Here is a 13109-nt window from a genome sequence, read left to right on the forward strand (position 1 = left end):
TAACTATGTGGAGGAAGTGGGAGGGGAGCTGTTGCATTGTGGTAAACTATGGTCAATGACATGAGACAAAGTATATGTGAACTGCTGTATGGGAAGTGAATTTGCTCTGTAAATCTTCACCCAAATCACAATTAAAAAAAAAAAAAAAAATCTGCTCTGCAAAAGATGCTGTTAAGAGGATGAAAAGACAAGCAATAAACCTGGAGAAATTTTTGCAGAGCACATGTCTAATAAAGGACTTGATTCAATGATATATATATAAAAAAAAAAAAAACTCTTGCAATAGAATAGTAGGAAAACAATCTAATTACAAGGTGGGCAAAAGATCTGAACAGTCACCTACCCAAACAAAATATACAAATGGCAAATGAACTTATGGAAAGATGTTCTCCATCCTACATCATTACAGAATTGCAAATTAAAACAACGAGACAAGTATTAACAACACCAAAAGCTGAGGAAGATGTAGAGAAACAGAACCTCTAATTCATTGCTAGTAGAAATGCAAAATCGTACCGTCACTTTAGAAAACAGTCTGGCAGCTTCTTACAGTGCTAAACATAGGCTTACCATATGATCTAGAATTATACTTCCAGCTGTTTAATCAAATGAACTGAAAACTTATGTCCACACAAAAATCTGCACATGGATGTTTATAGCAATATTATTCACAATTTCCAAAATTGGCAGCAACCAATAGGTGAAGGGATAAACAAACTGTGGTACACCAATATAATAAAGTATTATTCAAAGATAAAAAGAAATGATCTATGAAGCTAAAAGAAGACATGGGGAAACCTTAAATTTATATAGCTAAGTAAAAGGAGTCAGGCTAAAACAGGTACGTGCAATATGATTTCAACTACATGACATTCTGGAAAAGGCAAAACTGTAGAGAAAGTGAAAACACAACAGGATAAGAGGGATGAAAAGGTGGAGCACAGGGCATTTTTAGGGCGGTGGAACTGTTTAGCATGATACTGTAATGGTGTTCCTAGTACATTAGTTCAGAAAAAGAAGTTTTTTATTGCAGGGAATCATATAGGACATGGCCAAGAGAGAGAAGGAGTTGAGAGACTAGGCTTTTAAAAAAGAGCAGGTTCCTATCAAAGGAAACCATATGTTACATACCTGGGAGGGTCAGTTAGAAACCACAACTTTGGAAAGGTTGATGATAAATAGGAACGATTATGTCAGAATGTGGGTGAAAGACAAGTAGGAGGATTAACAGATGCCAAGGCAACCAACTACATTTGCCATAAACTTACATTATGATATCTATGGTCTTTTCAGTCTCCTCATATGCATGTGAATACTGGAAAATGAAAAAGGAAGAGAGAAGTGATGCATTCAAATTGTAGTGTTGGTGAAGAATATTGGCTATACCATGAACTTCCAGAATAATTAACACATCAATCATAAAAGAAACATAACCTGAATACTCCCTAAGAGAGGATGGTGAGACTTTGTCTTGCTTACTTTGAAAACATCATCAGGAGAGAACAACTTCTAGAAGAAAACATAATTTTTGGTAAAGTAAAAGATCAAAGAAAATGATGGAAATCCTCCATGAGATGGATTGACACAATAATCATGATTAATAATGAATGAATTCAAATATACCAAAGATTATGAAGAGAGCATAGGACCAGATATCTTTTCTTTCTATTATGCATGACTTTGCCATGAGTCAGAGTTGTTGTCTCAGTGGCACCTAATAAAAACAACAATGAGATAAAGTGTGAATTTTGGTTGTTGTTGTTGTTAGATGCCCTCGAATCAGCTCTGACTCAGAGTGGCCCTGTGTACAACAGAACAAAACACTATCTGATCCTGGGCCATCCTCACAATCCTTGCTGTGCTTTAGCCCATCATTGCAGCCACTGTGTCAATCCATATCATTGATGGTCTTCTCCTTTATCACTGACCTTTGACTTTACTAAGCATGATATCCTTTGCCAAGGAATAGTCCCTTCTGACAATGTGACCAATTTAGTTGAGCTGAAGTCTGGATTCCAAGGAACATTCCTGCAGCATTCTTGCACTTCTTCTAGGACAGATTTTTCATTCTTCTAGCTGTCCATGCTATTTTCAGTATTATTCACCAACACCACAATTCAAAGGCATCGACTCTTCTTGGGTCTTCCTTACTCATTATCCAACTTTTATACACATATGAAGTGAATGAAAATACCATGGCTTAGTTTAGGCACACCTTAGTCTTCAAAGTGACATCTCTGCTCCTTTACAGTTTAAAGATGTCTTTTACAACAAATTTGCCCAATGCAAGACAACATCTGGGTTTTTGGATGTTGCTTTCATGGACATGATTATGAAGGGTTTTGGTAGCATTAGTGATTTCTATAAAGATGTCACTTTGAAGATTAAAGTGCACCTGACTGAAACCATAGTATTTTCAATAGCTTCATATGCATGTGAGAGCTAGACAGTAAATAAGGAAGACTGCAGAAGTGGTTCAAACCCACCAGCTACTCCTTGGAAGGAAGGTTGGGCAATCCTGCTTCTGTAGGGATACTGCCTCGGAAACCCAAGGAGGGGTTGCTATAAGTCGGGGCTGACTTGACGGGACATAACAACAACAAGCAGAAAAATTGATACTTTTGAATTGTAGTGCTGTAAACAATAATGAACATATCATGAACTCTTAGAACATATCATGGACTATCTTGGAGGAAGTACAGCCAGAAAGTTCTTTAGAAGCAAGAATCGTCAGACTTTGTCTCTCATATTTTGTTCATGTTGCTAGAAGGGATCAGTCCTTGGAGAAGGATATCTTGCTGGGTGAAGTGGAGGGTCAGAAAAAAAGGGGAAGACCCTCAACAAGGTAGATTGATATGTTGGCTGTAATGATGAGCTCAAGCATGGTAATGATTGTGAGGATGGTGTAGGACTGGACAGTGTTTTGTTTTGTTGTGCATAGGATCACTATGAGTCAGAATCAAATTGATGGCACCTAACAACAGCAACAACAATGATTTCTGTATCCAGTGAAAGCCAAAACAATAAGTCAGTTGAAAAATTTGGTCAAAATTCTCATTCAATGAAACATGAAAAAGTAAACACCTAAATTAATTCTAGAACAGAATGGGTCATTTAAGGACTATCACCACTAGCTAATAAAAATTTCTAAGCCTAGATGAAAATGGGCTTCATGTGAGGTATGAACATAAGAAATCAGCAGAGTCATAGATTTGGAGGAGTAGAAAAAATGCTGAGACCAAACAAATGACATCTTTGAAAGTGAAAAGGAACAGTGGATTTATTGGAATTCATTAACAAATTCAAGAAATATATACTAGACACATCACATTTCAGGAAATATACTAAAAACTGGGACTTTGCAGATCATGGTGACAGACCCCTTGACTTCAAAAGTTTATGTCTAGTGGAAAGAGAGAGATAATTAAAGAGTATAATAATTTTTTCAAGGAGTCAAGGACACTTACAACTGACATAAGAGTTCAAGGAAGACTATGATCAATTAGTATAATAAATACAATTACTACTTGTTTTGGTTACCTAGTGCTCCTCTGAAAAGAATATACCACAAATGGGATGCTTGAACAAATAGGAGTTTATTCTCTTAAAGTTTGGAAGCTTTAAGTCTGAGTTCAAAGTGCCAGGCTCCAGGGGCTAGGTGAAATTCCCTCGACCTTGGGCTTCAGTTCTGCCTCCTGCTACCAGCCCACTGAAGCTAGAGGATTTTCTTCGCTCAAAAGGTAGACAAGTAAAAAGACACAGTCCTGATATTAGCAAACCACATTGCAGGCCATTTATACAAGTCCATTGAAAGTCCCAAGGTCAGCAGAGCATGGCAGGCTGCTGAACAATGACACTGCTACACACAGGGTTCAAGTATGCCATGAGCTACAGACCATTCTCCAAGGCTTGTCCTTATATACAAGAAGCAGGGCACATCCCTAAGGCAGCTACTCAGCTGTTCACAGTAGATTCCATCATGGAGTTGATTACAAGTCTCGTCATGGGAAATACTACATCCAGCTGCCCAGCCACTCAACCAGGCCCAGCCAAGTAGACACACAAACTTAACTACCACACTACTGTTGTTGTAGGTGGTCTAGTCAATTCCAACTCATAGAGACCCTATGTGACAGAGTATAACTAACTACCCCATAGAGTTTCTTAGGCTATAGTCTTTATATAGGCGCAGATCACCAAGTTTTCTCCCTTAGAGTCCCTGGATGAGTTCAAACTGCTGACCATTAGGTTGTTGTTGTTGTTTTTTGCTATCGAGTCAGACTAGACTCATAGTGACCCTTTCTTGGGTTTCTGAGGCAGTATCACTACAGAAGTAGATTGCCTCATCTTCCTTCCGAGGAGTGGCTGGTGACCTCTAGGTTAGGAGCCGAGTACTTAACCATTGCACCATCAGGATTCCTTTTATCACTACCACTGTTGATATTGTTACAACATGCAACAATTACTTATTACGCACCAGATACTACCTGCTCTATTTAAGTGTTTTCTCCCTGTAATAGCACAATGTGGGTACACATTATCAACTCATTTTAAATGTTAGAAAATGCAATCTTAGGGAATTAAATTTACTGATGCAGGACACATACTACTGAGTTATTGTTTTCGGTGACTGAAAAATAACAAATGAAATAACTTCTTCCTTCTTATTCTTCTGACATGGCTGAGGGTGGGGAGGAGAGCAGGGAGATGGAAGAACTGTTAACTTTGTATTTAAAGGACAATGCAAATGATTTTAAAAAACAAAACAAAACAAAACAAAAACTTCTACTAGTTCTTTAGCTCTCTGAGTGTTAAGATTTAATGGTCTCTTTCAGACTTTTGGGCATCTTGCTTTTTCCCCCTCACTAAATCTTTTCTAAGGCAAAACAATTAACTTACTTGTGTTATGGTAATATGGACAAATTTGAACATACTTTATTATTGTCCCTAGCATGGTGTGGCATTGATGTAACAGAGTCCATATTTATTCCACTTGGGGATGGGTTTGTGCTAAAGAATGACCTAGTGGTAAGAAAAATTATAGGAGGTAAAAAAAGAAGAAAGAATAGAGTGGCCCCCATTCCCCCTTATCCCAGATTGCTGAAGAGAGACAGGGTGATGGAAGTTTTTACACCTATATCTCTGCCCCTACTTTTGATCTCTACTGAAAATTCTCAACCTACTTACTTAATTTCTTGCATTCAGCTATGTCCCAAAATTTTTCAAAAAATAGACAAAAAAATGAAACTGAAATTACATAATTAAAATGAGAAGTTCATTAAAGTACATTTGTTTTTAATCACAGGTCCCTGAGTTACGAATATCCAATTTATGGACAAATTCTACTTGATGTTTCATGTTAAGTAACCTTGCCCTCACTTTGAAACTATTGTATTAACCCCTACTGCCTATAGATTCTTCATCACAATTACTTTCACATGATGCATATGTAGCTTTTAAATCACTGAAAATGCTTTGAACTTTTTTTTGCACTTAAGTGAAAACTGTATGTACCTCTTGTAAAGGAGCCCTGGTGACACAGTGGTTAAGTGCACAACTAATAGCCAAAAGGTTTAGGAGTTCCAACTTATAAGCAATTCCATGGGAGAAGGATGTGGCAGTTTGTTTCCATAAAGAAAACAGCCTTGGAGATACTATGGGGCTATGAATTTGAATTTGAATTGACTAAAAGGAAATGTTTTTTTTTTTTTTTTTTGGTACCTATTTTGACTTACCTACAAATTTTTAAAGGCATACTTAGTATTGGATCTTGCTTATATTCTGGGGACTATCTGTATTCAAGATTCTGAGAAAAGCAAAGTACAGATAAAGAAAGAATACGATCTTTAATTGAATTCAACATTCAAGATGGTAGCAAGTTCAAAATGGAGCAGGGCTTTGTACATCCTACTAGGTAATCCACCTCCATTTGCATCCTCCTTTGTTGTGAGTAATACACAGGCAAAGGTGCCATCCTTTGTCTGTCAGATAGAAAAACACTGCTTTGACACAGCCTTTAGCTATATAACTAATCATGTTGGAATCTCTGAAAACTATAGTTCATATAGTCAGTGCTAACACCTGTAGAGTAACAGTAATCTGTTGAATGACCATCAACCAAAATAATAGTGAATACTGATAATAACAAGAATAATATACCACTTGATTCTTAAAGGCATGTGTCTATAGAAAGTAAATTAGGGGATGGAGAAAGAGAGAATGTGTACAGAGTTTCTGAGTGGGGTGATGAAAAAGTTTTAGAAATAGGTAGTGTTGAAAATTGCACAACATAGTGAATGAAATTAATGACACTGAATTTTGCACTTGAAAATGGTTGAAGTGGCAAATTTACATTAATTATCTTACCACAATAAAACAAAATACAAGTACTGACAAGCAGGCTAAGTGTCATGTGGAGTAAAATTCTCTTCACAAAAAGAAAAAAAAGTGAGAAAGATTCCACCATGACCTCAAAATGTCACACCAAAGTCTTGAGGATATTGCTCATAATGCTATTGACTAAGTGGAATTTGAAGTCTCTGGCTCTGGTGGTGATGGCGAGAACTTCATTCTCCTTTGATTTACATCCATTTTTTGACTGCTAACTGAGAGGTTGGTGGTTCCCACCCACCAGGTGCTACACGGAAGAAAGATGAGGCAGTCTGCTTCCGTAAAGATTTACAGCCTTGGATACAAATGGGGGTAACTATGAGTCAGAATGGATTCGATGGCAGTGAGTTTTGTTTTTGGAATTTGAGTTCATATGATCAGATTTTATGAGTTTAAGGAACTCTATTGCCTATAAAAAAGAACAGTTGGGATCAAATAACTTAATTTGTTACATATGCTTTTTACAAAAATGAGCAAATGAACAGCAATAAAATAATTGTTCCATACTTCTCTTTGCTGGAGGCAATGAATATAGCACATAACTTCTCTCCAGCTTCTACAATTTCAGTCATAATAAAGTAGTTCTCTAGTTCTCAAAGCATTAATGTCACTTGGAACCAGGGCTTCCAACAAGTTCTTTCCATTTCAACCCCCTGCTGAGAATTTGCCTTTCCAGGCCAGATATTCTGAATCAGACTGTACATTTTATTTGGATCCACAATCAACTCCCATGGAAGTAGCAGTTAAGAAGTGAAATGACATTCTGCACTCAGAAAATATGTTGCAAAATATCTGTTTAGAGTGTCAAAAATAAAAAAAAAATGTCACTTTGAACTGAGGGGTGCTAGAACAAAACCACAGTATTTTCAGTTACTTCACATCCATGTGAAAACTGAACAATGAATAAGGAAAAGTGAAGAAGAATTAATGCTTTTGAATTATGATGTTGCTGAAAAATATTGAATATTCCATGAATTGCCAGAAGAATGAACAAAGCTGTCTGGGAAGAAGTATAGCCAGAACTCTCCTTAGATACAGGAGAGGTGAGACTTTGTGTGTTAGACTGGGTTCTCTAGAGAAACAAAACCAGTAAAGCTTATATATATATATATATATATATATAAAGAGAGAGAGAGAGAAAAATTTATCTTAGGAAAATGGCTCACACACTTATAGAAGCTGGCAAGTACAAAGATCTTGGATGAAACGTCAAGCTGGAGGCTTTCCCGACTCTTGAAGCTTCAGGGGCTGAGGAGCTCAAGGTTGGCAAGTAGTAGTATACTGGCTGTTGACTCCAACGAATGACGAATCCAAGATCTCCAGGCTGAATGGTGGATTGTTCACTCACGGACAGTTGTAGGCAGCACAACAGAATCCCGATCCACAGAAGAATGTCTCTTTCCCCAGGATGTCTATAAATATACTGGAAACAGACCACACCCCTAGGGAAACTCCCTTTCAACGGATTGGCTGTTCAAAACATATTAATCTGATCCCATCATGGGAATAACCACATCACAACTGCTTACACCACACAGAATTGTGGTCCAGTCAAGGTGACACACAGCTCCAACTATCACACTTTGTTTCATTCCCTTTGTTCATGTTATCAGAAGGGAACAGTCCCTGAGGAAGAATATCATGTTTGGTAAAGTAAAAGGCCATTGAAAAGAGGAGGCTCCTCACTGAGATGGATTGACACAGTGACTGCAACAATGGGCTCAAACATAACAATGATTGTGAGGATGGCACAGGACTAAGCAGTGTTTCATTCTTTTGTACTTAGGATTTCTGGGAGTCAAAGTCAATTTGACAGCACCTAACAACAACCACAACATAATTTATGGAGGGCTAGACAGCTTTCAAATGATCACAACTATGAAAATAAAACATTTACTTATCTATAATCATCCATAAAATAGTATGTTTCTCTCACTCTCTCTCTCTCTCTCTCTTTCTCTCTTTCAAGGGCTTTGGTGAAGAATATTGAAATATACCATGGACTGCCAGAACAAACAATTCAGTCTCAGAAGATGTGGTAGTTAAGTTTGTGAGTCAACTCGGCTGGGCCTGGTTGAGTGGCTGGGCAGCTGAATGTAGTTATTTCCCACAGTGAGATTGGTAATTAACTCCATGGAGGACTCTATTGGAGCAGCTGAGTACCTGCTTTGGGTATGTGGTCTGCTTCCTGTATATAAGAAACAGCTTTGGGAATGGGCTCTAGCTTGTGGTGCATTTGAACTCTGCATGTAGTCATGTCGTTGTTCAGCAACCTGCTGTACTCTGCTGACCTTGGGACTGTCAATGGACTTGAATTAATGGCCTGCCATGTGGTTTGGTAACATTGGGACTGTGCCTTTTTTACTTGTCAAACTTGGGCTTGTCAGTCTTAGCAGCCAGCAGCTGTCTAAGAGAAGAAAAGTTTCCAGCTTCAGTTGGCTGGGAGCAGGAGGCAGAGCTGAAGCCCAAGGTTGAGGAGCTTTCACCTAGCCCCTAGAGCCTGACACTTTGAACTCGGACTTAAAGCCTCCAAACTGTAAGAAGATAAACCCTTGTTTGTTCAAGCTATCCCATTGGTGGCATATTCTTGTCAGAGTGGCACTAGGTAACCAGAACAGAAGACATAAAACCAGAATACTCCTTAGAAACAAGAATAATGAGACTTCTTGCTTACTTGGAACATGACATCAAGAAAGACTCATGTTTGGTAAAGTTAAGGGTCAGCAAAAATGATAGAAACACTCCATGAGATGAACTGACACAATAAACACAACAATGGACTCAAATATACCAATGACCATGAAGGTGGCATGGAACATGGAAATATTTCAATCTTTTATACATAAAGTCACCACGAATCAGAGCCCATTTGCCAGCAACTAACAATGACAATAACATGGCATTTGAGAATTGAAGAGGGAGTGTGAATGAAACTTGTATTTATTTAGTGCCTTATATGAGCCAATGTTTTTTGGGGGCTTTTTACTCCATAGTTATATTCCTTATAAACAATCATATGAAAACAATCAGCATTACTTTTATTTTAAAGTTCTGGAACCTAAGTGACTGGGACTTACCCACATGACAGAGGTAGTGTATTTCTTTTCTGTGGCCAAATCTCAAACACTTAAAGAAGCTGGGTGTGTGAAATACACGAGTGAAATAAAGTACAGTGTAAATGATGAAAAGTACAAATCTGATGGAAAAGGGCAAGTGATCCTTACCCTTAATTTTGTGGAAATTAGATATCAAGGGGAATAGAGAACTGGAGAACTGAGGGAGGCCACCGCCACACTGATCTTCCAGATAATGGTCATATTGTTATGGACCTAAATGTTGCCAAATATTCTGATTTTTCCAAGCAACACTGAAATTAAGACACAGATGTAAAATCGCCCAATTTTTAATGTTAGCATTTAAAAAGTATATGTAAACTATGATATTAAAATATATATAAGCAATTTTGAATGCCAAATTAAACACATCTGCTCTATGAATTTGGCCAGGTGGCAATCTCTATGTTCTAATGTGAAACCAAAGTCGGCTTTCCCCAAAAGTCTACTTCTTTCTGATATACCATGTTATCTGATCGCTTGATAGAAATACTATGGAAACCACCCCCCACCGCCTCTAGTATTTATTTTAGCATTTATTCATGCCAGTGTCTATTATTTCATACTACTGGGGACGAAACACAGACTTGTATTTCTGATAGAACCAACCACTCTCTAGGCTCTCAGGGATTGTGGGGCAGCTGTCATGGGCAAGAACTCCTAATGGCACCACTTCTCCAGTCCTCTGGATCAACAAGGTGTTTGCACCAGGAGGAAATTCTCCGGATTGGCAAGACACACAGCTATCTCCTTGTCACCCAGGAGGAGCAGCAATCAATATTTCTGTAATTACTATGCCTCCTCTTTGGCACAGCTTAAAAAGCTAATCCAGTCATGTGCTGGTTCTGTGAGCAGAGCTTTTCTAAATTCTTCTTTTTATCCCTCTTTACATATTTATTACAACTCTTTGGACTGATCCATGCAGACTGGCTGAGAGTAACCAGCAGAATGAGCCTCACTGCTCCCCCCAAACAATCAAGCCATCAATGGAGATTGGACAGGTACTGATGAAATAAATGTTGGCTGCTGACTCATCCAATTTTGCTGCTTTCCTCCATGTCACTGGTGCAGGCTTGTCCAAGATTGAGATATTTGCAAACTGTCATCTTTCATAAATATCGACATTGAGTGACACTTGCTCCCCCCACCATCTCTCTTTGCAATGTACCTGGCTGGTGCCTGGCCTGAGATATTTTATTGCTTGTGATAGGTGATTAGCAGAGGGATGTTTCCCCCACTTGGTGCCTAACTCTCGCTCCCACTCCTCTCCCTGTACCTCCACCCTTCCTTGACCTTTCCCCTTTCTTGCCTTCCTTCTCAACTCCTTTGGGAAATGCCCGAGTCTTAGTTCTAATATGCTAAAGACAGCAAATTTGTCAATCATGACAAACTCACTGCTGTCAAGTTGGATCTGACTCATAGTGACTGCGCTTCTAGGGTTTCTGAGATGATATCACTACCGAAGTAGATTGCCCAACCTTCCTTCTGAGGAGTGGCTGGTGGATTTGAACCACCAGCCTTCTGCTTACCAGTCAAATGCCTTAAGCACTACACCATCAGAGCTCCCTTCAATCATGACACTACTACAAAAATACTTTTATTCAACTTGCCAAAATTACTGAGAATTAGAAACAACCAAAAGTTTGTCAAACTTTTTCAAATTATTTAAATCTCTTTTTAACACACAATCAATCCTCTAAAATCTCTGAAAGGATTTTAGTATGTTAATTTGCTTACAGGATTGGATACTGTCTTGTTAAATGCACTTTTGACCCTAACTTTCAACTGAAATAAAAACAGCATGTTCTAATGACAAAGTTAACACTATTATCATTCCCACAGCCCCACAGTCTTTTTTTTTTTTTTTTTTTTATTATTTATATAACAGCCCATGAAGTAGCCAACACTACTGCTGCCACATAAACAAATCAATATGCTTGCACATAAATGTTGGGATTAATATAAGCTCTGAGATCTCAAACTCAAATTTCAACCTGGAAAGGGATCACTGCATTAAATGGAATTAGTCCTTATTAGAAATGAATATATAGAGATTATAGGATAATCAGACATTTTTGGTTTCTAATGTAGCTAGTTATAATTCCCATGAATAATTTATCTCAAAGAGGTTTAATATCTTGATATAGGATTATTTTTTAGTTTAATCGGAATGGAGGAATATTGATTAGCAGGATTAAGAGAAATTCTAAATTTCAATAAAATTTTGGTAGGCTTTTAATACCCCAAAACAGTGTCATTTAGCATATACAACATTTAACAACTCTATTTTTGCTGCAAATTTTGCAAAGTTTCAATCTGTTATAAACTGAAAATTATTTAAAATCTAGCACTTAAATAATTCAATTGTTTCTCTAGGTGATATGAGAATGGCAAGGTTGTGCTATAAAAGCAAAAATGCAGTTTTGTTCATTGTAGCAATCAACAGTGTCTTAGCATTTATGATTTTCATTTTGAAGCTATGCCCAAAACAATGTGATCAAAATAATGCAGTGTAATATAATATAATAAAAAATATACTGTACTATACTATGTCATAAAGAGTTCTGATGATGCAGTGCCTAAAGCATTTGACTCCTAACCAGAAGGTTGGCAGTTCAAATCCACCAGCCTTTCCAGGGAAGAAAGCTAGGCCAATTTACTTTCGTAAAGATTTACCACCTTGGAAAACTGATGGGGGTTGCTATGAGTCGGAATTGACTGGATGGCAGTGGGTATTATGTTATATTATATTGTATTTTTGGGCACATATTAGACAATGATTGAATTAGACTGGGCAATTGATAGAAACTCGAGGAGTCTTTCATTTCATCTCAATGATATAACTAACCATTGTAAAACCTAAACTCACTGCCATGGAGTTGGATCTGACTCATAGTGATCCCTCCTTTGGCCTCCGAGGAGGTATTTCTATAGAAGTAGATTGCCTAACCTTCTTTCCGAGGAGTAGCTGGTGGGTTTGAACTTCCAGCCTTCTGGTTAGCAGTCAAATGCAATAGGCACTATGCCACCAGAGATCCTAACTAACCATTATATACATATAAAAATTATGAATATCATTTGGGAAGAAAAGTTCACGTATTTCACTATCTTTCACACGTATTATTGTTTATAGAGATATTTTGTCATATTCAATTAAAATTTCCCTGTGGGCAGTTAATTATAGTTCTGTTCATTCTACCATGTATAGCAAAAATGAGAACCCACTCATTAACTGATATTCTCCTGGAAGTTTTAGAGTTTCTACCATGCACCAAATCACTGGACAATTCTAACTACTTTTGCAAACTTTATCTCTTATATTGTTCACAATCACTTTGTATGGAAAGTAAGTGTTACAGTTCTCATTTTGCAGGTGTTTAATTCTACTTCAGAGAATCTGCCTTTATTTATTTATTTATTTATTTATTTTGGTGAAGTTACAAATTTTTTTTTTTTTAAATTTTATTTTGATATGGGTGAAGATTTACAGAGTAAATTCACTTTTCATATAGCAGTTCACATATACTTTGTCTCATGTCATTGACCAAAATTTATAATGCAACAGCTCCCCTCCCACTTCCTCCCCATAGTTACCTCTTCCCAGTG

This window comes from Orycteropus afer, unplaced genomic scaffold (genome assembly GCF_000298275.1).
Source record: "Orycteropus afer afer isolate SDZICR_OR568_19922 unplaced genomic scaffold, OryAfe1.0 scaffold00019, whole genome shotgun sequence".
NCBI lineage: Eukaryota > Metazoa > Chordata > Mammalia > Tubulidentata > Orycteropodidae > Orycteropus > Orycteropus afer.